General features: G+C 49.0%; 2 long non-coding RNA genes across 27 annotated transcripts in view; one reads left to right on the top strand and one right to left on the bottom strand.

Moving 5' to 3' along the window:
- Window positions 1-22,049, bottom strand: part of LOC110255853 (uncharacterized) — a 386,752-nt gene that overhangs the window by 350,451 nt on the left and 14,252 nt on the right. For 12 of the 24 annotated variants that reach the window (XR_014819917.1, XR_014819914.1, XR_014819912.1 and 9 more), the window contains one exon: window positions 13,116-13,208. This is a non-coding gene — a long non-coding RNA (uncharacterized LOC110255853). Of the gene's footprint in view, window positions 1-7,656; window positions 10,846-10,913; window positions 11,050-11,257; window positions 11,370-11,729; window positions 11,864-13,115; window positions 13,209-22,049 lie in introns of those variants that run through there. The other 12 variants (XR_014819924.1, XR_014819908.1, XR_014819930.1 and 9 more) reach the window with 7 other exon arrangements.
- LOC146398712 (uncharacterized) overlaps window positions 6,872-22,049 on the top strand; it is a 28,025-nt gene continuing 12,847 nt past the window's right edge. The window contains exons 1-5 of one of the 3 annotated variants that reach the window (XR_014819931.1): window positions 6,872-7,024; window positions 7,227-7,396; window positions 10,418-10,637; window positions 10,913-12,112; window positions 13,136-13,733. This is a non-coding gene — a long non-coding RNA (uncharacterized LOC146398712). Of the gene's footprint in view, window positions 7,025-7,226; window positions 7,397-9,633; window positions 9,737-10,417; window positions 10,638-10,912; window positions 12,113-13,135; window positions 13,734-13,953; window positions 14,103-22,049 lie in introns of those variants that run through there. The other 2 variants (XR_014819932.1, XR_014819933.1) reach the window with 2 other exon arrangements.

Raw genomic sequence — 22,049 nt, 5'->3', positions numbered from 1 at the left:
TTGCTGAGGGCTATTTTGCATATTCACTGGCTTCACTGGGTTGTGACTAGGAAATGAAGTCACACTTCTTTTAAGACCAGAGTAGTTACAGCAAAGCCCCCGGGGCCGTCATGCCCACCTGGGTGTGGCCTCCGGGGGTGGGGGGCCCCTCCATCCTGACCTCTTCTTGTGACCATGCCGTGGCCTCTGCATCTCCTGAAGACAAATGCCCCGTGTCACTCTACCCCTTCCGTGAAGGCATCCTGCCCTCCTGATCTCCCAGCACAGATGACAGCAACTGCGACCCTGAATGAGAATGGACGCAAGGTTTACAGTCACAGAGATGGCACCAAGTGTCACGGTCACTTAGATCTGAGGTCCCCACCAGACCTCAGCATTCCTGCCAGCCTGTCCAGCCTGGGGCCCAGCTGGGGGCAGTCACTTCTGTCCCTCTCAGTGCAAATCTTGATGGCTTTCTCCCAGAGCTCTTGCTCCCAGGCCCAGGCTCACCTCAATGACAGCAGCCACAGCTATGTCCTCCAGGGTGTGACCCTCGGCCCACCCTCCAGCGTCTAACTCAGAAGGCCTGACCCAAACAATGACAATAATTCACAGAGCAATACCCAAAGTCTGGCTCATTTGGTTTTAAATAACACCACGTGTGGGAACCCACCAGCCTAGTTCCAGAAACTCTGTGCTGAGCCTGTTCCATTGTCTTCCATCCCACCCAAGGGGAGAAAACACCAGGCCAGCTGGGCCCTCACACTGGGGGCCAGTTGTCCCCCTACCAGCTGAGGGCTTAGGGAGAACTCACACACACACAGACACACACACACACACACACCCCTCGTCTAAGAACAAGCAAGGATTTTCAGACAACTGGCGCTTAAGTCATGATTCAAGGGGAAGAAAGAACACCGCATCTGAGTCTACAACAGCACAGTCTCGGGGAAGCCTAGAATTTACCTCACTCAGCGGAACACTGACCCACCCAGCATGTCCATCCGCCTTTGCATTACGCCGGGCATTCGGGAAGGTCCAGCGCAGCCCATTTGCCCCTCCAAGCCCACTCCCCTCCCCAAACACTGCGCTCCCTGATCGCTGCCCTGTCTGGTGTGCAGTGGCCTCCGAGGTCCAGCTCAGCCGGCTGGTGAGGAGTCCAGAGAGAGCGGAAAGAAACTTAGGATGTTCATCCCTTCGGCTCCTGCCCTGTGGCACCCTGTGGAGCGGGCTGTGTCCCTCCCTGCTCCAAGGGCCATCTTCTCTGCAGGACTGTCCCAGGATCCACCCCTCCCCTGTCCCCCTGGGTCTAGTGGGGGTGACAGCCCTGTTTTGTCAACCCTGGTCCTTGCACTATCTCTGGGCTCCCAAACAGCCTGCTCATATCTTTGCACCTAGTCCCTTGAGTCAACCCTCCCCAGATCATCCTAATTTGAGATGCCGGCCATCCTGGTGGGGCGCTGACTGACACAGGGTTTTCCAAGAACAGAGCTGCGTGGCTGCAAAGCCGGACACGAGGGAGCAAAGGAAGAGTCTTCTGGTAGTTTCTGAACATTTTGAGTTCCTTAGGGTAGCATTCCTGCAGCCCGTTCTTTTCTCTTCTTCTATCTCCACCCAACATGCTCTTCCTTATGCCACAGCCAGGCTTTTGTTCCCAAATACAATAAAGAAAAGCGCCTGAAAGTGAACAATACAAGTCTTGGCACCTATAGGCAAAATATATTATTATACTTGTTTTCCTCTGACCTGGAAAAGAAACAACATGAAAAGAAGAGCAATGTTATTATAAGCTGGACAACCTCCATCCTGGCCTCTCCAAGCTGATGTTTAGGACTTATTGCTTTCGAGTTTCTGTTTTATAGGGAACATTGGCTACAGGCATATGTTTCTCCCTTTCTAACCACTTGCTTTCTATATGTTATTAAACATTTATCTGGAGACTGAGGTTCTATTGCATTTTTAAATTTTAATATTTCTCAAATGATTTGAAAATGTCCATTTAGAGCAATGTTACAAGGGCCCACAGATATTATAATTACTCTTAACCAAGGAATGGTGATTGTTTGTCTTTTGAAATGCCCTTTTGGGATGGGGGAGCCACATGTTATTTCAGAGAAACAGTCAAGAGAATCAGAAACAGTGAGATGGGGAGTTCCCTCTGTGGCACAGTGCCTTAAGAATCCGACGACAGTGGCGGGGTCATTTTGGAAGCACATGTTTGATTTCTGGCCCGGGATGTGGCATTGTCAAGCAGGTGCAGGGCAAGAAGATTCAATATGCCTGAATCCCCAGCCTGAGAAGATCCAATGCTGCTAGTGCAGGCCTAAAAAAAAAAAAATTTTTTTTTTTTTGGACTTTTTTAGGGCCGCACCCATAGCATAGGAGGTTCCCAGGCTAGGGGTCAAATCAGAGCTACAGCTGCCAGCCTACACCCCAGCCACAGCAACGTGGGATCCAAGTTGTGTTTGTGACCTATACCACGGCTCATGGCAATGCTGGATCCTTAACCCACTGAGCGAGGCCAGGGATCAAACCTGTAACCTTATGGTTCCTAGTCGGATTTGTTCCCGTGCCACTACGGGAACTCCTTTTCTATTTTTTTTTTTTTTTTAATTTTTAATACAAGAAACAGTGAGATAGATGCAAAACAGAAGTTGGGGAGTTCCTGTCATGGCTCAGCGGAAGGAATCTGACTAGCATGCATGAGGACACAGGTTCAATCCCTGGCTCCGCTCAGTAGTTTAAGGATCCAGCGTTGCAGCAAGCTGTGGTGTAGGTCGCAGACACAGCTTGGATCCCGAGTTGCTGTGGCTGTGATGTAGGCTGGCAGCTGCAGCTCCGATTCCACCCCTAACCTGGGAACCTCCATATGCCATGAGTGAGGCCCTCAAAAGACAAAAAGAAGAAAAAGAAGACGTTTGGGTGGCGTGGGGGAGGGGGGTCTAAGCCACCCCTGGGCCTGGAGATGGGGAGGCAGACTTGGGTTCAGGAAATCCGGGATAACCGTGCCCACCAACTGAGTGCGGTCTCCGCATTTGTTTCCTGGTGGGCAGGCAAGCGGGTGCTGGACAAGCGAGGGGGCGCCCTCCCTCTGAGGGTCTCCATTCAACAGAGAGGGGGAGTGAGTGCCCAGGGTTTCAGTCATCAGAATGGCCTTGGAAGCCACTAATGTGATTCTTGCCTGCTTTGTTTCCAAGAGACTGTCATGGCCTCATTCACGGACAGGGTCCCCCAAACCTCCCAGGACCCCCGGGCCCTGCATGGAGGGCAAAAGGGAGCAGAGGCTTCATGCCCACCACGCCGCCCTCCAAGTCAGAGGAGGGAGGAGAAACGCAGCAAGAGGGAGATGGAAATCCTGGGATGGCAGGACAAAAAGAGATCCAGAACGTCCATCCCACCTGCCAAACTTGGAGGGACGGCCTGGTTCCAAGTAAGAGGACCCAAGTTCAAATCTGGAACACTGCCCTTACCTAAATTCTCCAAACTATGTTCTTGGTAGGAAAAAAGAGAAAGTGTTGACCTCACCGAGCTGATGTGAAGAGTAAGCAAGAGGAGAAATACACAAGCGTCTGGCCCAGGGACCAGCAGGTAAGGTGTGTGTTGTAATGAATAGAATGTCAGGGAGTGTGAACTTCAGTCTCGCAGTTCTTACTCTTCTTATCCCCTGAAATGCCTGCCATGTCCTCACCAGGAATTTGCTGGACGTTTGATCTCTGAATGGAAGGACTAGAGGAGGGCGTCCTCTGTGGACGCCGAGGCAGTTTCATGGCCAGTGATGTGGCTGCTCTGCTCTCTAGCAAGTATCATGTCTTCAAAAAGGGATGGAAAGGCACAGGGCAAGCTTAGAAGGACAGAGAGGATGGAGACACCCCAAACTACAAAATCTGAAAATGGGCTGAAAAAATGGAGGCTAATTCACTTAAAGAAAAAGCAACCGCACAAGAACTATCTACGCACCTTCGATCATAATACTAACGACACTCTGTGCCTGCGTCACCACTGTACGCCTGGGACACATTGTTCTTCAAACCTCCACGACCACCCTGTAAGTCAGGTTTTACAATCGGCGTTTCACAGAAGAGGGTCAGAGAGGGTCAGAGAGCGCAGGACGCCGTTGCCCACAAATCCTTCTCACTCTACCCACTGCCTCCCACGGAGAGTTTTGCTGTTACAGAATGGAAAATAGGCCTCTTTCTTTTTGGGTCTGAGGCACATAACTAGAAACAATGGGTGGAAATGACAGGAAGAGAGATTCCAGTCGGATAGCAGGAAGAACTCTGTAACACTGAGGTCACTGTTAGCAGAAAGAACTCGAACAGTGGCGCCTTTGGGGACTCCACTTCCCACCACTGGAGAAATTTGAGCGTTATCTGAAAAGAGGGTTCTGGAGAGGAGAGTGGAGGAGCAAAGGCATGAGATGACTCTGAGGGATGCTTTCCAGTCTCCAAAACCTGCTGGGCCTGCAGGACAGTCAAGTCCCACTTGGGAGGAGAGGGGCATCTTTTTCTCCCCGCCCTGCACTCACTGCAGATCTTCCCCTGCTCTGCCGAAGCGTATCCCCTTCCAGACCAGCCCATGAAACGAAGCACTTGCGGTGCGAGAGCTTTCAGTAAGTCCTGACACTGATCCCAGTGTGTGATGGTGGCTGGGAAAGTGTCCGGAGCCCTCAGCCTAGACGGGTACCACCTTCCAAGGCTCTTGAATTCTTAACAACTGCAGGTTTGGGCAAAGGAATTCGATATCTCACAAAACCTTAGCAAAACAAAGTGAAACCTAACATGTAAAAGTGAACAACTTTCTTGCACACAAAGCCTTAAAAAGAAAGCCAGCCAATGTGTGTGAGACATCACACAAAGTTCACATTGTCTCGTTGAACTATTTTTAATGAAGCTGTTAGTGCGCTGCAGGAATGCAATAAAACATCTGAAACCTGAAATTTCCTATTTTTATCACCTCCTGTAAAATTTTCAAAAGGGCCAAAATGATTTGTTTCAAAATGTGTACAGAAATAATTGGATTGAGAGTTTTCAGGCCAATTTTCCATTTGGAATGAAATCTAGAGACCGTTACTTCATAAACCACTGCAACTATGAGCCCAAAATGAAAAGGGTAAAATATTATGGAATATAAGTATAATCCAACACAACAGACCCTGGAAGGGGCCACTGATTTTCCATCTCCCAGTGTGGGGTTCAGCACAGGGTCCTCCTGCTTATCACCAAGTGTTCATAAATAATTGGTTAGACCTGAATCCCCGAATTCCTTCTGGAAAGAGAAATGCTGGATACAAGAAATTCTGTATGTAAACACACCACACAAAGTGCTAATCCTACACTGATTAATTTTTAAGCACAACAGTATTCTGGAAGGTTGATAGACCAACTCACGTTTTTTTTTTTCTCTTTTTGACACGAATCCTTATTCCCTGTTACAAAACTCTGGCAAAAAGCAAATCCTTGGGTGCCAAGCAAATACATTCTTGCATACAAATTGAATAGAAGAAGTGTATTTCAGATTGTGATTTGTTTTCTGAGTCCTGCCAAGTGACCAGAAATTAATCAGACGCCCACACATGTAAGGCTGCAGGAAAATGCTACTTATCTCCTGATTTCAGATTTAATTTTCAATTCACACCTTTCTTAAAGCCGCCCTTGAAGATCCAGTCTCCGAGGAGACAGACACACCCTCAACTGCAAATCAAGTTTCTGGTTTGGGGTGGGGAGGGGAGATCTTGCCACAGCATTCGTCTCTGGCTATGTATCCAGGGCACCGTCTTTCATGAACAGCTTCCAGAATTCAGGGGAGCAACTCCGTCTACCATCTGGCTCTCTGATCACAACGTTTTTTCTATGTGAAAATATAAAACTGATCTGTCCCCTCGTCTAGACATAGAGTCTTTCCAAGGATATCGTCCATCCCTCAACCATTCCAAACAGATGGAATTTTAGATGGACCAGTAATCAGAGGCGAAAGGAATGGAATTTAATTTCGTATGTTTACTTAAGTTGTTTTTAAAGAACAGAGGAATTGGAATCACTTTTTTAAGAGTACCACCATCCCTGGGAATGGGCCCAATATTTATTTTTTTACTATGTGACAATGGAGCACATTTCCAGAAATACAGTAGAAAAGCCTGCATAAGGGAGGTGACACGGGTCTTATTTAGCTGTTGCAGACGTCAGTGGTTAAGACTATCCGGCTTTCGCTGGTTGATCTGGAATCAGATCTCCGCCCCCTTGGTAAGAGATCTAACCACATGGATTTACGCTAACCCACTAGATAAAGTCATAGTTGGGGGGTGGGGGTGGGGAGCCATAAGAAGGCACCACGACCAGCGTGAGTTTGATCTGTCTTATTGTTCTTTATTTCAATGGCTTGTCTGCATGTACGGAGGGACTTTGGGTTTCCGTCATGGAGTGGTTCTTTCCTCCATTTCTCTCCGGTCCCTACCAGAACAATGTGCTGCGAGGTGACAAACACGGTCAAGGTCACAGGGCAGGAGTTCTCCGGCTCCTGCTGCTGTGAAACTCTCAGATGGATCGTTTATAAACCACCAAGAACAAAAGCTTTCTTAAGAAAATCTTATCTTTGTTCTACAAAAAGTAATTGATGAAAGTGGGGGGTAAAGGGTATTTTCATTTCTGCCACGCGGTCTGGTGGAGATGGAGGCCACCCAGATTCCAGCTCATCTGTATAGAGTTCAGCTTAGGGTCCTGAAGGATAAGATAGAAGGCCGTGCTGACTTAAGCTTCGAAGAAAGACTCTCCTTCCAAGACTGACTGATAATCAATCAAAGTGCCCTAAAAGGTCATGGTCCGTCCACTGCAGAGATCAGACCAGCTCCTGCTGCGGAAGCCCCGCCCTGCGCGCCTCCAGCGGAAGGGCAGCTCCCCGCAGGGGTGCGAAGTCGAGGCACTTGCTGGGCTGGAATCTGCTCCCTCAGTGCCTCTAGACGAGTCCCTTAACCTCTCCGTGCGGCAGTTTATCTCTGCAATGGATACTCCCTCGTAAGGCTGTGAGGAGGATTTAATGAGTTAACACACAGGTAAAATAAAGAATAAAAATCCGTCAGCCCTTGGCCTGCACCACTGACATTTTGGAGAGAGAAATTTTCATAAAGCCTAGTGAAATAGAAATTTTAAAAAGTGGTGACCAAGGACAGACGCTGGGAAAGCCCTATTCACACCTCTTTCCACCTTCTAGGACGCTGCCCAGTCTCTGTCCCCACTTCTCATTCTGTCTTTTAGTTACCTGGGGGCGAGAAAATGGACCCCTCCCCCTACAGCCCTCTGTCCCCACCTCTTCCCAGTGGCTCAGAGTTAGGCTTTCAGAGGTTTAACAATGGAAAGAGAGAAGGATGACAATGCGCTGATTCTCATGACATCTGCCTATTATGAGCGTTTGACTTCAGCTCAAGGTAAGTGAATCATTTCAGATCGCGTGACACAGAGTAAAATGTTTAGCCGCAGAAGAGCCTCTCCAGCCTTCTTCCTATCATACAGGCTCAGCCCCCTCCTAAGACTATTACCAGCCTCAGAAGTGCAGGCATCACCCTAGAATTACAGTTTTCTTAAAGTAACCATATAGATTCCACTCAAGACAGCAGTCGAGGTGACCAGTTGGTCTTACAGAACCAACTTACATTGCAATTCAGATATAAATGTTCAGATAAGAGCATTTTTTATTTTTTATCGATTTTATTTTTACGTGTAATAAAGAATCACACCTAAAAGTCTTGATTATATAAGTTACAAATTTTGGTTTACATGGTTGTGATTTTTTTGTGTGTAATCAGACAGGAAAGAAAAAAAAAAACCTCACACAAGGTCTGACGGGACCGTCGGTTGTGGTGAAAATAAAAGCTGGATCTCCGCTGAGGGATCGATGCTCGGCTTTCTCCGGTTTTAATGTCTTTTCCGTCTGCCTTGGAGCCGGCGCGGGAGGTGCGGGACCCGTGTTCCCACGGGTGATGGACGGCGCCCGCCGCTAGGGGGAGCCAAGCGAAGGCGCGGCCAGTCTGCGAAGGAGGTGGTGGGTGGGTGCAGGAAGGCGGTGCCCAGATAAAGGGGCAAAGAGGCGGCCCCCGGAGGGGAGGAGCTCCGGGTGCATCTGGGGCGTTTAGGAAACCAGCCACCCGTGTCTTTGGCTTGATGATCAGGTGCCCGGTACATAAGCAAAGGCCGAGGGGCTGGCTGCCAAAGCAAGGCGCCCTGGGCCTTGCGTTTCTCTCCCACTTTCATCTGCGCCCACCGGCGACAAGTGCAGGGAAATGAAGTCGGAGATTCTTGATGAGAACCGGGATTTTCGAGGAATTATCAGCCGTGACGTGGAACCCGTTGATAATGGGCTTGGTTTCATTTAGCCATTGTTTAGTTTTCCTTCCAAAACCTCAGGGAGGTGGAATTGGGGGAGGGGCGGCTCCTGGGCAGGCAGGGGACAACGGTTAAGGGTGGAGGCTGCAAATCTAACCCCGGTGACAGGCTCAGTAGGAAAGAGCACTGCACCTGTTTTCTTTTCTTTCTTTTTTTAAAATAATCTCTCTTCCCCAAGTCATGTCCTAGTCAGCATTTCCCAAAAATCATGGCCAAGAGGGCCGTTGAAAGGGATTGTTAATTGTCTGGGTCTAGTCACTGATAAGAATAAACCTGCTGAGGCCAGCTGGGCTTTTGTCGCTGTCAGCCATAAGGGACATTGTTCCAGCACAGGGGGGACTGGGAGGATAAGGGAAGGAAGGCGGGGGAGAAGGGGAACCCAGGTGGCCCCTTGGCCCTCCAGGAAGGGTTACCCCCAACTGACCGAGTGCAAGGGGCAGGAGGAAGCTGTCAGTCCTCGCCAGGGGGCCAGAGCTTGTCTCCACCAGAGCCTTTTGTGCCACACTAGAGTCTGCCCCCTGCCCAGAAGACAACGTGAGACCTTTGCTGATCCTGCCACACTCGGCCACAGTATTCTAAATCTTGGGGGTTTTGTTTTTTACTTTTGTCTTTTTAGGGCCATACCCAGGGCATATGGAGGTTCCCAGGCTAGTGGTGGAATCTAAGCTGTAGCTGCCAGCCTACACCACAGCCACAGCAACGCCAGATCGGAGCCGCATCTTCGACCTACACCACAGCTCACAGCAACCCTGGATCCTTAACCTGCTGAGCGGGCCCAGGGATCGAACCCACATCCTCATGGATACTAGTCAGATTCATTTCTGCTGAGCCACGACGGGAACTCCTTATTCTAATTCTTGGCACAGCATTTATCACTCTCTAATACTGATTTACCCATCAGCTCATTCAGTCATTTCTTTAGTTTCCTGTGTCTCCTACTAAAATGTAAACGCCACTGAAAGCAGAGACTTTTTCTTGCTTTTGTTTTCTTTTTCTTTTTAGGTCTGCACCCGCAGCATATGGAAGTTCCCAGGTTGGAGGTTGAATTGGAGCTGCAGCTGCCGGCCTGCACCACAGCAACGGCAAGCTGGGATCCCTAACCCACTGAGTGAGGCCAGGATCTTTGTGGGTACTGGTCAAGTTCATAACCCTCTGAGCCACAACGGGAACTCCAAGCAGAGACTTTTTCTGCGTCACTCACCATGACTGGCCCAGAATGTGATGTGGGCAGGCCGTGGCAAGCGTCCAGCAACTGTTCCTATGTGAATAACAATCTGTGATTGAGGAAGTGTCCCCAGCAGCAGTGGCGAGGCGGAGGGGCTGGCTTTGGGGGACGCAGGAGAGAGCAACGCTGGAAACAGAGACAGGAGGGAGGAAACATGCATGTAAAGTGACCCCTTCCACTCCCGAAGGGCTGTGACGCCCATGCCGGGAGCCGGGGGCCTGAGTGGACAGCAAGCCCGGGAGGGAGGCAGTGAGGGCCGCGTGTAGGAGCAGTGGGGGGGGTGGGGGTGGATCAAAGGATGCAAGAGGTGGGCCGTCCCAAGGGGCGGGGCAAAGAGAAGCGTAAACTGGCGATGCTGGAGAGACAGGAAACCCTGGGGCCCAGGCTCAGGGCTGGTTAAGGCCGGGGAGCACGGGTCATGCTCCCTGCTCCCCCCAAAGAAATGGGAGTCAACGAAGAAAAGGCCCGAGAATGGAGCCTGGGGAGAGGCAATGCTCAAGAAGGGGCAGACAGGTCAAGAGGTATTTAAAGGGGACAGCGGTGGCCGCAGTGGTGCCCAGGTCCCCCTCAGCATCCCTCAGCTGCTGGGAACGTTGGTGGCTCCAGGCTCTCTGCTGAGCCCCTGGCCGGGAACTGGCCTGGGTGAAGGGAGCCGCCTGCCCAAGTTCACAGCACCCCATGACTGGTCCATGAAGGGAGGAGAGAGGGCCAGGGCCTCCCTGGTGGCAGGACGAGTCTGCAAGGCCCTCCCACTCAGACCCCAGTGGGATGGACTGAGGCCTTGTTGCAGCCACCACCGCAATCAGCTTCTGCTCAGGTTATGTCTGCTCTTCCTTTACAGGCGAAGACACCAGGGTCACTTCTCAGGACACTCATTTCACACAAACTGTCTTCTCCACATCTGCTTCCCAGCGCACCAGCTCTCAGAGGTCAGGTGCCAGGAGTGATCTGAGGAAACAGGCTCTAAAACGGAATTGTGGCCACTCCCTCGGGCAGTTGTGGGATTGTGGGGCCCAGCATCAGCCTGCCAGCTAGAAACCCAGCCCCGTTCCTGGTGGCAGGTGAGGCCCTGCCAGTCCCTGGCTGGTTGGAGGAGCCACATCATGGGTGATGCTGGTGATGAACTGGGATGGGATCCAAGTGGGAAAGAAAGCGCTGGTCCAGGGGACACCCAGGCTACTGAGAGATTCAGGGAAGGTTCCACTCATGAGAATGGGATCTGATGACTCCTCCTGAGTCCTTGATGCCTTAGGCTCGGGTTAGGAATCCCTGAGTGAAAGAAAGTGTGAAAGGTAGAAAGCCAGGCTGGTGGCATCTAAACACTCATCTCCTACAGGTGCAGGTGGAGGAGAGAAAAGCAGAGGCGGACGCCTGGACCCGACTGTGAGAAAGCAGCTCTCCACACAAGTCTGTGTCTTCGGCCCCGGCAAGTCCTCTGTGACCACATCAGGGGCTTCAGTGGGCACGTGAGACCTGACCATTGGATAGGACATCTGAGTTAATGCTCTCGAAACCTTGAAAGCCCGCTGGGCACCCTGAAGACCCGTAGAGGTGGCCCTGTCCTTTTGTGAGGATGTTCTCATCCTTTGTTTGAACGTGAGGCATCGCCAAACAACACAGGCCCCGGAAGGACCTGCCCCAACTCCCACTCCCACCAGACCAGTAACTAGAGTCCAGTGCAAACAGCACATGGCAGGAAGAGCTGGGCCTGCTGACAGGAGAAAGGGAATAGATGCCCCATGGGGGCTGGATCATGCACTGGCCAAGCTGGAAATGGTTTGCAGGACGGGATCCTAAGGCGCAAAGGATAAAGAGGGATAAGTGTGAATTTATTTATATGGGAGCCGCTCCCTGACACGTGTGATTCACCGCCTGGCAAGGGCTCTGGGAGGAGGTGTCACCATGCTGCTACGGTGACTCTTGGAACTTTGGAGAAAATTATGGCCCACACAGAGTAGAGCTGGAATGCCAGGCCTGTGCCGTAGATGGTGGAAGAAGTGGTGAGCCCAGTCTCAATCCTTGAGCCAGTGTTCTGCCATAGAACCTGCTCATTAAAGAGAAGGTAGGTCCTCGGGGGCCCCTGCGCAAGTGAACACAGGAGGGATTCCCACAGGCCTTTGCCAGAGGGGCCTACGGTCATGTGTTCAGGACACCACGAACTGGAAACGCGGGACACTCCAGAACGGAAGTGCCTCGGCCCTGCAGTCACCTCGTGCCTCGAGTCCATCAGGCAGGAAAGGAGCCGTCCTCCTGCAGAGTCCTTGGCCCTGACCATCCAGAGGAGCCCCTGTTGGACACAGTGGGGCCGAAGGAGAATATATTTGGTACCAGGTCATCCCTGTGCTGTCTCATGGCCCGTGTTGCAGGGAAGTGGACAAGTGCAGTGTCCTGACTGAAGAAGGGCCTGTGGCCAGGGGTTCACCCCTCGTGGGAATGAAGGTCACTTTGCTGCGGGGGGAACGACCTGCACCGCAGGACTGCCAAGCGAGGGAGAAGGCACCCCAGGACTGGCAGAGGGGCGGGCACAGCATTCAAGGTCAGTGGCAGCGTCTGTATTTCACCCTGATGTGGACTGAAGGTCTGTGTCCCCCAGATTCATGTGTTGAAACTTAACCCTCAATGCAGTGGTATGAGGAGGTGAGAACTTAGGGAGGGATTAGGTCATGAAGGTGGAGCTCTCATGAATGGAATTAGTGCCCTCTGGCCCCTTCTGCCACTTGGGGACACGGCGAAAGCCAGCCATCTGGCACCCAGGAAGTGGGCTCTGTGGGCACCCAGATCTTGAGTGTCCACAGATTGTGAGAAATGGATTTCTGTGGTTCCTGAGCCACCCAGCCTGTGGTATTCTGCTACAGCAGTGCGGGTGGACCAAGGCACGTCCCATTAACCCTCCTCTTGTTATATCCACAGAAAAGAGACCAAGCAAAGCCTTGGGAAAGCCGTGCCCGGCGCTGTCCTAGGAAGGTAGCAGGAATGACACATAAGGAGTAGACAGACATGGATACCGTGCTGTACAGAGCTACCCAACCTCAGCTGAAGTCAATTTCACCCAAGTTCATGGCCCCCCTGGGAGCAACCTTGACCCAGTGACAGGTCTATGAGTAGAGGGGGATTTAAAGACCCATTCCCTGCCCTCAACAGGGGACAACTCCAAAGCCCCATCCTGGCTCCAGAGCTCCCCACAAGATCGGAGACTAAGGAGGGGTGGCTGGAAAGGAAAGAGATAATCAGTGAGGAAATACATCCCCGAAACCAGAAAAGAGCAGCTAAAAGGAGGGTGTAGAAGTCTCCTGGGATTTGCTTTGCTGGAATCTAGCACGAGGGGCAGAGGAGGAGTGGAGGCAGGTAAACAAGCCACTGGATTGGCCGTGCCAATTACGAAGGTGGGTAACGGGTCCAAGGAGACTCATTTATGAATTATCTACTTGATATGTATTTACAATTTTTCCATAATAAAAACTTAAAAAACAGAAAGGGAGTAGACAGCAATGAATACTGTTTAGGTGGCAAATACAGAAAACCAGGAAAGCAAGACTTACCTTTCCTCATCTCTCAGCAGGGCTGTCCCAGGCATCAGGACCGCAGCAGTGAACAAAATGGGTGGAAGCTCTTGCCCTTATGAAGGCTGTATTCTAGCGGGAGAGACAGACAACGAACATGATTGGGACTCTGGGAAGGCGCTCCTGTGCACCTGTGTGGCGACCCTGCTTTTTCTCCCTCCACTAAGGGCATAGGTTGTAGCCTTGGAAACAACAGAACTGGTTCGGGGATCAGGGCAGTGCGATGAGGAGAGTCTAGGAGAGCACTGAGATGGCAGATTGCACACCCAAGTTCTTCCTTGGCCGTGCCCTTACGTACCCCTGTCCCATAAAGCAGAAATACAGTTTCCTCCTTCCCAAATCTCGCAGTCCCTACAGCCTGGAAAGAATCACCCACGGGGGACCCAGCGCCAACTCTGCACGCCACTGGACTGCTTCTTACGATAGCTCTACCAGATGGAAAATGACTGCAACCTCCATCATTCATGTTGGCTGGGAATCGGAATCTCTCCCCAGGTATTAAGCCAAAGCTCCATTCCATGTCATCAGCTCTGATTGGGTCATGGACCCTAAACCAACCATTGTCAGCAGATGAGTAGAACACACTGATTGACTTGGGCTAAGTCTCACATGCCTTTCCTGAGCTGAGGGTGGAGTCTTGCACAGGGACTAAGTCGCACTGCGAATGACAGGGTTTGTTTTGACAGTTGAGTTGACAGGACTGGATGATGAATTTTAAAGAAATAATAGAGCCGTGATTTTTCAGTGGGGGTGCCACCACTCAGAAGGGATTTTTAAAAATCTGTGGGAGTATTTCTGATTGTCACAATTATTACAGGGGGCTACTGGCACTTAGAGGCGAGATCCAGGGATGTCAAACACCCTACCTTGCACAGGGTCGCTTGCAAAAAGAAGATAGCTCGGAATCCTGCATAATTTCCATAGATCTCATCCAAAAATAAGCCTGACTGTACACTCTACAGTGAGGTAGGTTGCAAAGAGGACATTTATTTTCTGTAATATCTTTGCCACCCTGACCCATATCACAACAAAGAAAATTATTTTGTCCCTGCATTTAAAAATAGTAAAGAGGGGTTCCCGTCGTGGCACAGCAGAAATGAATCTGACTAGCATCCACGAGGACGCAGGTTCGACTCGGGCCTCGCTAAGTGGGTTAAGGATCCGGCATTGCCGTGAGCTGTGGTGTAGGTTGCAGACGAGGCTCGGATCCTGCGTTGCTGTGGTTGTGGTGTAGGCCAGCAGCTACAGCTCCGACTGGACCCCTAGCCTGGGAACCCCCATATGCCAGTGGGTGTGGCCCTAAAAAACAAAAACAAACAAAAAAAAAAGAAAGAAAAGCAATAGTAAACAAAGCTGGACTCATAAGATTTACCCAACTTCCTCATTTTATTTTTACTTTAACTGTCCTGACCTGTTATCAACTTACGCAGTTCAATTAAGGATATTTCCCTTACCCTCTTATTTTACACCCTTGTGAGAAAAGGACCACAGACTATGAAGCCCCTCCAAGATTTTCCCCAGGGTCATCAGGGAAGGAGGGACCTCGGACGGTCAAATAGGGAAGATGGGACATCCCAGTGCCCAGGAGAGAAGGAAAAAGTGCCCCTATAGTCAAAGGCAGCACATTTAAGGGGGAGGTGACCTATTTCAAAGAGTACTGATAATAGGCATTTTTTAAAAGATTATAGCATTTGTCCAGAAAAACATTTAGTTTCTATTAACAAATCACTGTGCTTGTCCAGGGAAGTAAAACATCAAGACTCTTGCTGTTCATTACGTTTTTAAATTTTGAATATGGAGTGTGAAGTTTGCTTGGCTATGAAAGGGATGGTTTTTGTCAACACTGGAGTAACTGTGGTTTTCCTAAAACTAGTCTGCGATCTAACGTTGGTTTTTAATCGGTGTCCCCTCAGGTCTCTGCTCCTTCCCATTCCTAGACTTTCTGTTCAGAATGATGTCTGATCTTACTTCCCATAAATCCAAATGATTCCCTAGAAGAAGATGCAAATCTCTGACCACTTCCCCATGGAGAGCTGGTTTCTATTGCTGAGTAGTTCACTACCCTGAAATTCAGTGGATTAGAATAACATTTATTATCTCACATTTCTCAGGATCAAAAATCCAGGTATAGGAGTTCCCATTGTGGTGCAGTGGAAACAAATCCGACTAGGAACCATGAGGTTGTGGGTTTGCTCCCTCGCCCCGCTCAGGGGGTTAAGGATCTGGTGTTGCTGTGAGCTGTGGTGTAGGTCGAAGACTCGGCTCAGATCCCACGTTGCTGTGGCTGTGGCATAGGCCTGCAGCAACAGCTCCGATTTGACCCCTAGCCTGGGAACTTCCACATGCCTTGGGTGCTGCCCTTAAAAAAAAACAAAAAACAAAAAAAAAAACCTGGGTACAGCTCAGCTGGTCCCTCTTGGATCAAGGTCTCCGATAAGACTGCAATCAAGATGTCATAGGAGGGACCCACTTCTAAGCTTACTCATGGGGTTGTTGCAGGATTCAGGGCCATGCAGGCTTTTGGTCTGAGGGCCTCAGTTCCTCACTGGCAATGGGCCAGAGGCTGTACAGAGTTTGTTGCAACATGATCCTCCTGATACAGCTGCTTGCTTCACCAGAATGAGCAAAAGCCAGAGAGAAAGTGAGAGAGACAGAGGATGGAAGTCACCGGGTTTACAATGTAACCTTGGCAGTGCCATCCATGGTTTTACTGTGTTCTGTTCATTAGAAGAGAGTTGCTTGGTCTGCCCCACATTCAAGGAGAAGGGGTGTACAAAGGGATAATTCAACTGGGAGCCACTTAAGAAGCTACCTACCACACAGCCCAGACATCTGCATATTAACATCAATTTCCCCATTATAACTGCATTCCTTTTAATGCTCTGTTTTACTATGGTTAAGGCATTTTAGTAAGATTTTACTAGGTGTGAGTTATGTTGTTGATGAATTCCACTTTAGAACGGAAAGAGAATACTGCAAAATATTTGTTATAAAAAAGGAGGGAGGTCAAATCTGTCAGAGTTGGGAAATACTATCCCAGATTATTTCTGGTTCTAATGGGAATGAAGCATTAGGCAGGGAGAAATCGATAGTGGAGAAGAGAGAGGGAACAGAAATCCTTGAGAAGCCAGAGGAGATGGGAATCAGAGTATGGTAGAGGGGTTGGGTTTTGAGAAGGACAGAAAAATATGCATAAAAGAAACAGAGGAAACATAATAATTACTTCCAAAAATCTGAATGGCCATCCTGTGAAAGAGGAGTAAGATATGTTTAATATTCCCCCAGTCAGTAGAATTGAGACCACTGAATGGGAATTAGAAGGCCCCGTGATGCCAGGATAGGAAAGAAAAGAATTTTACCAGGCTGAGCCATCCCAAGATAAACAAGGTTACCAGAAAATGGGTTTACCAAAGCCTACTGCATGCCTGCATTGGGTCCACACCTAGGCAACCTCATCACAAGATGGAAAGACTGAAACAAGTGGCTGGAGGAGTTCCCTTGTGGTGCAGCATGTTAAGGACCTGGTGTGGCCACAGCTGTGACACAGGTCGCAGCTGCAGCTCAGATTTGATCCTTGACACTGGAACTTCCATATGCTGCAAGTGTGGCCAAAACAAACAAAAAGTGGCTGGAATAAATGGCCATTCAGATTTCTTCCAGCCCACAAGGTTCTTAGACATTTTGAAGCACAATTTGCTAAGAGACTATTTTGTGAAAACATCTGTGCCAGACCTTTTGTGCATGCTCAAGGAGCCTGTCTTTTAGAAGAAAAGCTTTGTCTTTTTAGTCTACGTCCTGTTTATGTGGAAACAGAAGGTAGCATCTGCCCGAGGTTCCAGATCTTAGAGGACAGAAGATACCAGCCAGAACAACGACAACACGAGGCCAATGGGCAAAGTCCATCAGTTTTTCCTTCATTCAGATATACGCGTTGAATACCTTCCACGGGCCAGATCTGTTAACTATTGGGCACTGCGCTAGAGGCTAGTTATAATCTTCATAGCAAGATATCCTCATCTGAACAAGGTCAGGAAGACAGAAGGACCTGAGCAGAACTTCTTAACTAGCTCCGAAAATAGCAGACATGCAGTAGACTGGTGTCTTGGGAAAGGTTAATTGTGAGAGTTCGGAAGGTTTCGTATTTGACACAGATGTGGACAGTCTTTCTCTGAACATCCAGTGATGAGGCCCAGAGGAGCTGTCTTATGCTGAGTTGCTAGACAGGATATCTGTTCAAGAGGTCGACTCAGACAGTGACCTTGGGAGAAGGGCAGTGGAGGAAGCAGGACGGAACAGGAGGAAAAGTGAAGCAAGAATGTAGTTCCCGGGAGATGAGCCCACAGGGAGGTGTGGGAGTAAAGACAGGGGTTTGTCCTGCCTCGAGGCCAGTGATGCCGAGTCTTCAGTCAGTGGCCACAGTCCCATGTTGATTTAGCAACCTGATGGTCACTCATGACCCTAATGGCAGTGGGTGGTGAAACTCACTGAGTGTGTTCAAGAGAACAGGAAGGGAGCAGCTGCAGACAGTGGGTGTAGACAGCTCTTCCGAGAAGTGCTGCTGTTAATGGGAGCAGAGCAGTGGAGCTACAGCTGGATAGGTGCACAGGGTCAGCGGGGTCATTTCTAAGTGGAAAGAATGACGTCATGGTCTGCTGAGAGGGATCCTCTAGAGAGTAGAAAACACGACGCCGCCGCCACCGAGAGGAGGCTGGACGGGATCATGGAGGGGCGGCCAGAGCACAAGCAGAGGGTGCGGCCTGGGGGCAACGCACCGCTGGGAACCTGGGAAAAGACAGACTCTAGGTGAATAGATTCATAGGCCAGGAGGGCCGGGTGGTGATGGAGGCCGGTGGAAACTCTCTTCTGATGGCTTTGCGTTTGCCCGGAATTAGAAGCACGGGCGAAGCAAAGGGAGGCGGACAGGAGACCGAGAGAACAGAAAGGGTGCTGGAAGTTTGGGGAGAGAGGAGAAAGCCACCTGGAGCGTGACTGAACAAACGGGATGAGGAAATTCACGGTTATGAAATGTCTTTATATTTCAAGTGGTTCTTAGTGGATGACATGAGATCCCCTAGCTGTAGAGTCTGAAATTGTGACTTCTGGTATTTCCATACTTCTGTCCATCCTACTGTCCTCGCCAGAACTGCCCAAACACAGAGCTCTGTTGATTTTCGCCTCCTAAATGTCCCTCCCTCTGCTCCTTTCTCTTCCCCTCAAAGCACCAACTGAGAACAAGCTAATCTTTCTGCCCTGGACACAAGACTCCTTCATCCAGGCCCGATTCCTTGTCTGGCCCTCATTCCATCCATTCTCTGGTCCAAAAGCGGAGTGGGTTTTCCGAGACACTGATCTGACTCTGTTACCATCACTTTATCCCCGAGATGCTTTCCACTGCTTTTTAGCCAAAGGCCCTCAACGAGCTGCTCCTTCCTACATCCCCAGCTTCATCTCCCCACTCGCCTCAGTCTGAGAGCTTCAGCACACAAGCCTTCTCTCAGCCTTCTTCCACCAAGCCCGTGCCCCTCCCTCTGGAATATTCTTGCACCTCCCAGCTCGGCTCACACTTCCTGTGAAACGTGAACAGGAAGTAAAGAGAAATGGGAGGGCATTGTGAAGACTGGCATGTGACTAGTTAGCGTGTCTGTAGTAATGGAGAGAGGGAGCGTGATGAACAAGCAGTGTCTGGAGACGGAGTTCCTGAGAACTTTCCACAAAGACATCAGTACATATATTCAGGCATTCGATAAGTACCGACTATGGTAAATTAAAGAAAAAAAAAGAAATCCATACCTGGACACATCATAGAAAAGCTGAAGGACACCAATGACAAAAAGAAAAACAGATTTTTATCTTATTTTATTTTATTTGCTGCACACCTAGCATGTGGTAGTTCCCAGGCCAGGGATTGAACCCAGTTCTTAACCTGCTGAGCCATCAGGGAACTCCAAGAAAAGCAGATTATTTAAAAGAGAGAGATTGAGGAGTTCCCACTGTGGCACAGCAGGTTAAGGGTCCAGTGTTGTCTCTGCAGCAGCTCAGGTCACTGCTGAGACACAGGTTTGATCCCCAGCCTGGTACATGGGGTTAAGGATCCAACATTGCCAAGCTGCAGAATAGGTCACAGCTTCAGCTCAGATTTGCACCCTGGCCCAGGAATTTCCATATGCCTTGGGTGCTGCCAAAAAGAGAGAGAGAGAGAGAGAGAGATTGAGAGCGAAAAACCAGAAAAACAAAAAACAAGACTACTCTTAATGGAGTGGCAACTAGACTTACAGGTAACATCTCAACAGCAACAATGGCAATCAGAAGACAAAAGAATGATACTGTCAAATAACAACTATCAACCTAAAATTGCACTCTAGTGAAGCTGTCTTTTAAGAACAAGGGCGAAGTAAAATCATGTTCAAAGACTGAGCATTTGCCACTGGCAGTCCCTCAAGATAGGAAAGTCTAGAGGCAGAAAACAGTGATTCAGATGGAATGCCTAAGATAAAGACGTGAAGGGCAAAATGGTAGTAAATAAACAAATAGGAAAACTGGCAAAGTAAGACAACACTAGGGACTGATAGTCAGAAAAACAAGTTAAAAAAATGAAACTTCTAAGTCCTTATATTTTCCAGGTGTAGGATAAAGTTGTTGATTAATTTTATCTTTTTGGTTATTTTTTAGTTATTGATTAATTTTAGACATTGACGATTTAACCATGTAATTGGACTTCTAAAATTCTAATCTCTGTATTTTAACTGGAGCATTTTCCTCATTCGCATTTGGGTAATAAATTAAAGCTTAGATGTGAAAGGCAAAATTTTGAAACATTAAGGTAAATAGGGAAGATGTTTATGACCTCGAGGTAAGCAAAGATCTTTTTTTTTTTTTCTCTTTTTAGGGCTACACCTGTGGCATATGGACATTCCCAGGCCGGGAGTTGAATTGGAGCTGCAGCTGCCAGCCTACACCATAGCAACTCCGGATCCAAGCCTCACCTGTGATCTTTGCCACAGCTTACGGCCACACTGAATCCTTAACCCCCGGAGCAAATCCAGGGATCGAACCTACATCCTCACATAGACCAGGCTGGGTCCTTAACCAGCTGAGCCGCAATGGGAATACCTAAATATATCTAATATTTACAGAAATATTTATGTCATATTATATGTTTATATAGATAACATATGTAAGTATATAACAAATATGTTTATTTTATATACTCTTGAATGCATAATATATTTCACAATACCTCACTTTTCTTTTTTTTTTTTTTTTTGCTTTTTAGGGCCACACCTGCAGCATATGGAAGTTCCCAGGCTAGGGGTCTAATCATAGCTACAGCTGCCTACCTACACCATAGCCACAGCAATGCAGAATCTACACCACAGCTACCTACACCACAGACCTACACCACAGCTCACGGCAATGCCAGATCTTCAACCTACCTACTGAACGCAGCCAGGGATAGAACCCACATCCTCATGGATCCTATTTGGGTTTGTTAACCACTGAGCCATGAAGGGAACTCCCTATCTCACATTTTAAAAAGTGAAAAGTAGATACAAACTACTACATATGAAATGGATAAACAGTAAGTTGTTACTTTACTGCACAGGGAACTATATTCAATATCTTGTAATAACCTATAATGAAAAAGAATTATATATAACTGAATCACTTTGCTGTACCAGAAACTAACACAATATTGTAAATCAACTATACTTCTATTAAAAAAATTTTTAAGTGAAACATAAATAGCGATTGAGAAAGGTACGGCAAAACATGTACAACTTGTTTTCCAAAAAGTTCTGCTGTGAAACAACAAAGAAATGGTGCTGCAGCTAGAGGAGGATGGCAGGTCCATAACAGGTCCTTTTAAAGATGGAGACAAAACAGCCCACGGAGATGAGCCAGGGACGAAGGCGAAACAGATAATGAAAAGAGAGAGGTGGAGTAACAGCAGAAATAAAAGCCTAGAGCAGGCAGGAGGGGGAGGACGGTACAGACCATAAAGGAAAGAGCTTGCCTTTGAAAAAGAGCAGCCCCATCGCACCCCTGTGACAAGATGTGGGGACAGATAGGTGTGTAGCTCTAGTCAAGGGACAAGGAGGGATTTCCCATCTCGTAGCTTGGAGGTCGAGATTGGAGGCTAAAACAGAGGGCAGGGGAGAGATGGGGGTCTAAAAATTCCAAGAAGAGTTGAAAAGCAGGAGATATTTTGGAGAATGTAGCAGAACATGAGGGAGTGTTAAGGGCTGGTGGTCGTGAATTTTCATGGAAACCCTTCCACGTGGTATATAATTTTCCCAGGTAACTTGTGACTCCTAGTAGGTGAAGCGGCAGAAGAGCTGGAGGGCTGGGTCCAGGGGTTAACCAGGGCTGGAGGGTGGCTCTAATCAGAGTCAGAATTTTGTCACATTACAGCAGAGGCAAAAGGGTAAGAGAACTGAGTATGTTAGCAAGGGAAGGAATGAAGAAATCAGAGTTGAGAAGGGAGTGGTAAGGTCAAAGAAGTGGCGTTCTGGGGTGAGGTGGAAACTGCTGAAGGGACCAGAGCAAGTGAGCTTGAAGAGAGTGAGTGGTACAGGTGGTGACCAAGAAGTGAACACATTAGGAACTGCCACCTACTCTGCGCAGGGCTGGGAAGGGGTCAAGAAACCCTCACGACCACTCCAAGAGAGCATCCTTAGGAGTTATGTGTCTACACAACCTGTGGGAGGCCAGAATGCTCAGCAGGAGACTCGCCAGATGGCCAGGTACAAAGGCGGGCCTGGGAGCTGCAGCAGGATGGACAGGGAGCAGAGTCCATCAGGACGCACAGAGGCCTGCAGATGCTCATGGCAGTGATGATGCCGGGACAGGATGGGGTTAGAATCAGGAGGTGGAGCCAAAGGGGCAGCAGCTGAGAGCACCGAGGAAGTAGGT

The sequence above is a fragment of the Sus scrofa genome, chromosome 11, assembly GCF_054392235.1.
Source record: "Sus scrofa isolate SSC_HxYL_T2T_F1_AM1 chromosome 11, Sscrofa_HxYL_maternal_Yorkshire_Landrace_v2.0, whole genome shotgun sequence".
Lineage (NCBI taxonomy): Eukaryota > Metazoa > Chordata > Mammalia > Artiodactyla > Suidae > Sus > Sus scrofa.
Note: the sequence above shows the minus strand (reverse complement) of the source record. Positions and strands in the feature narration are given on the sequence as shown.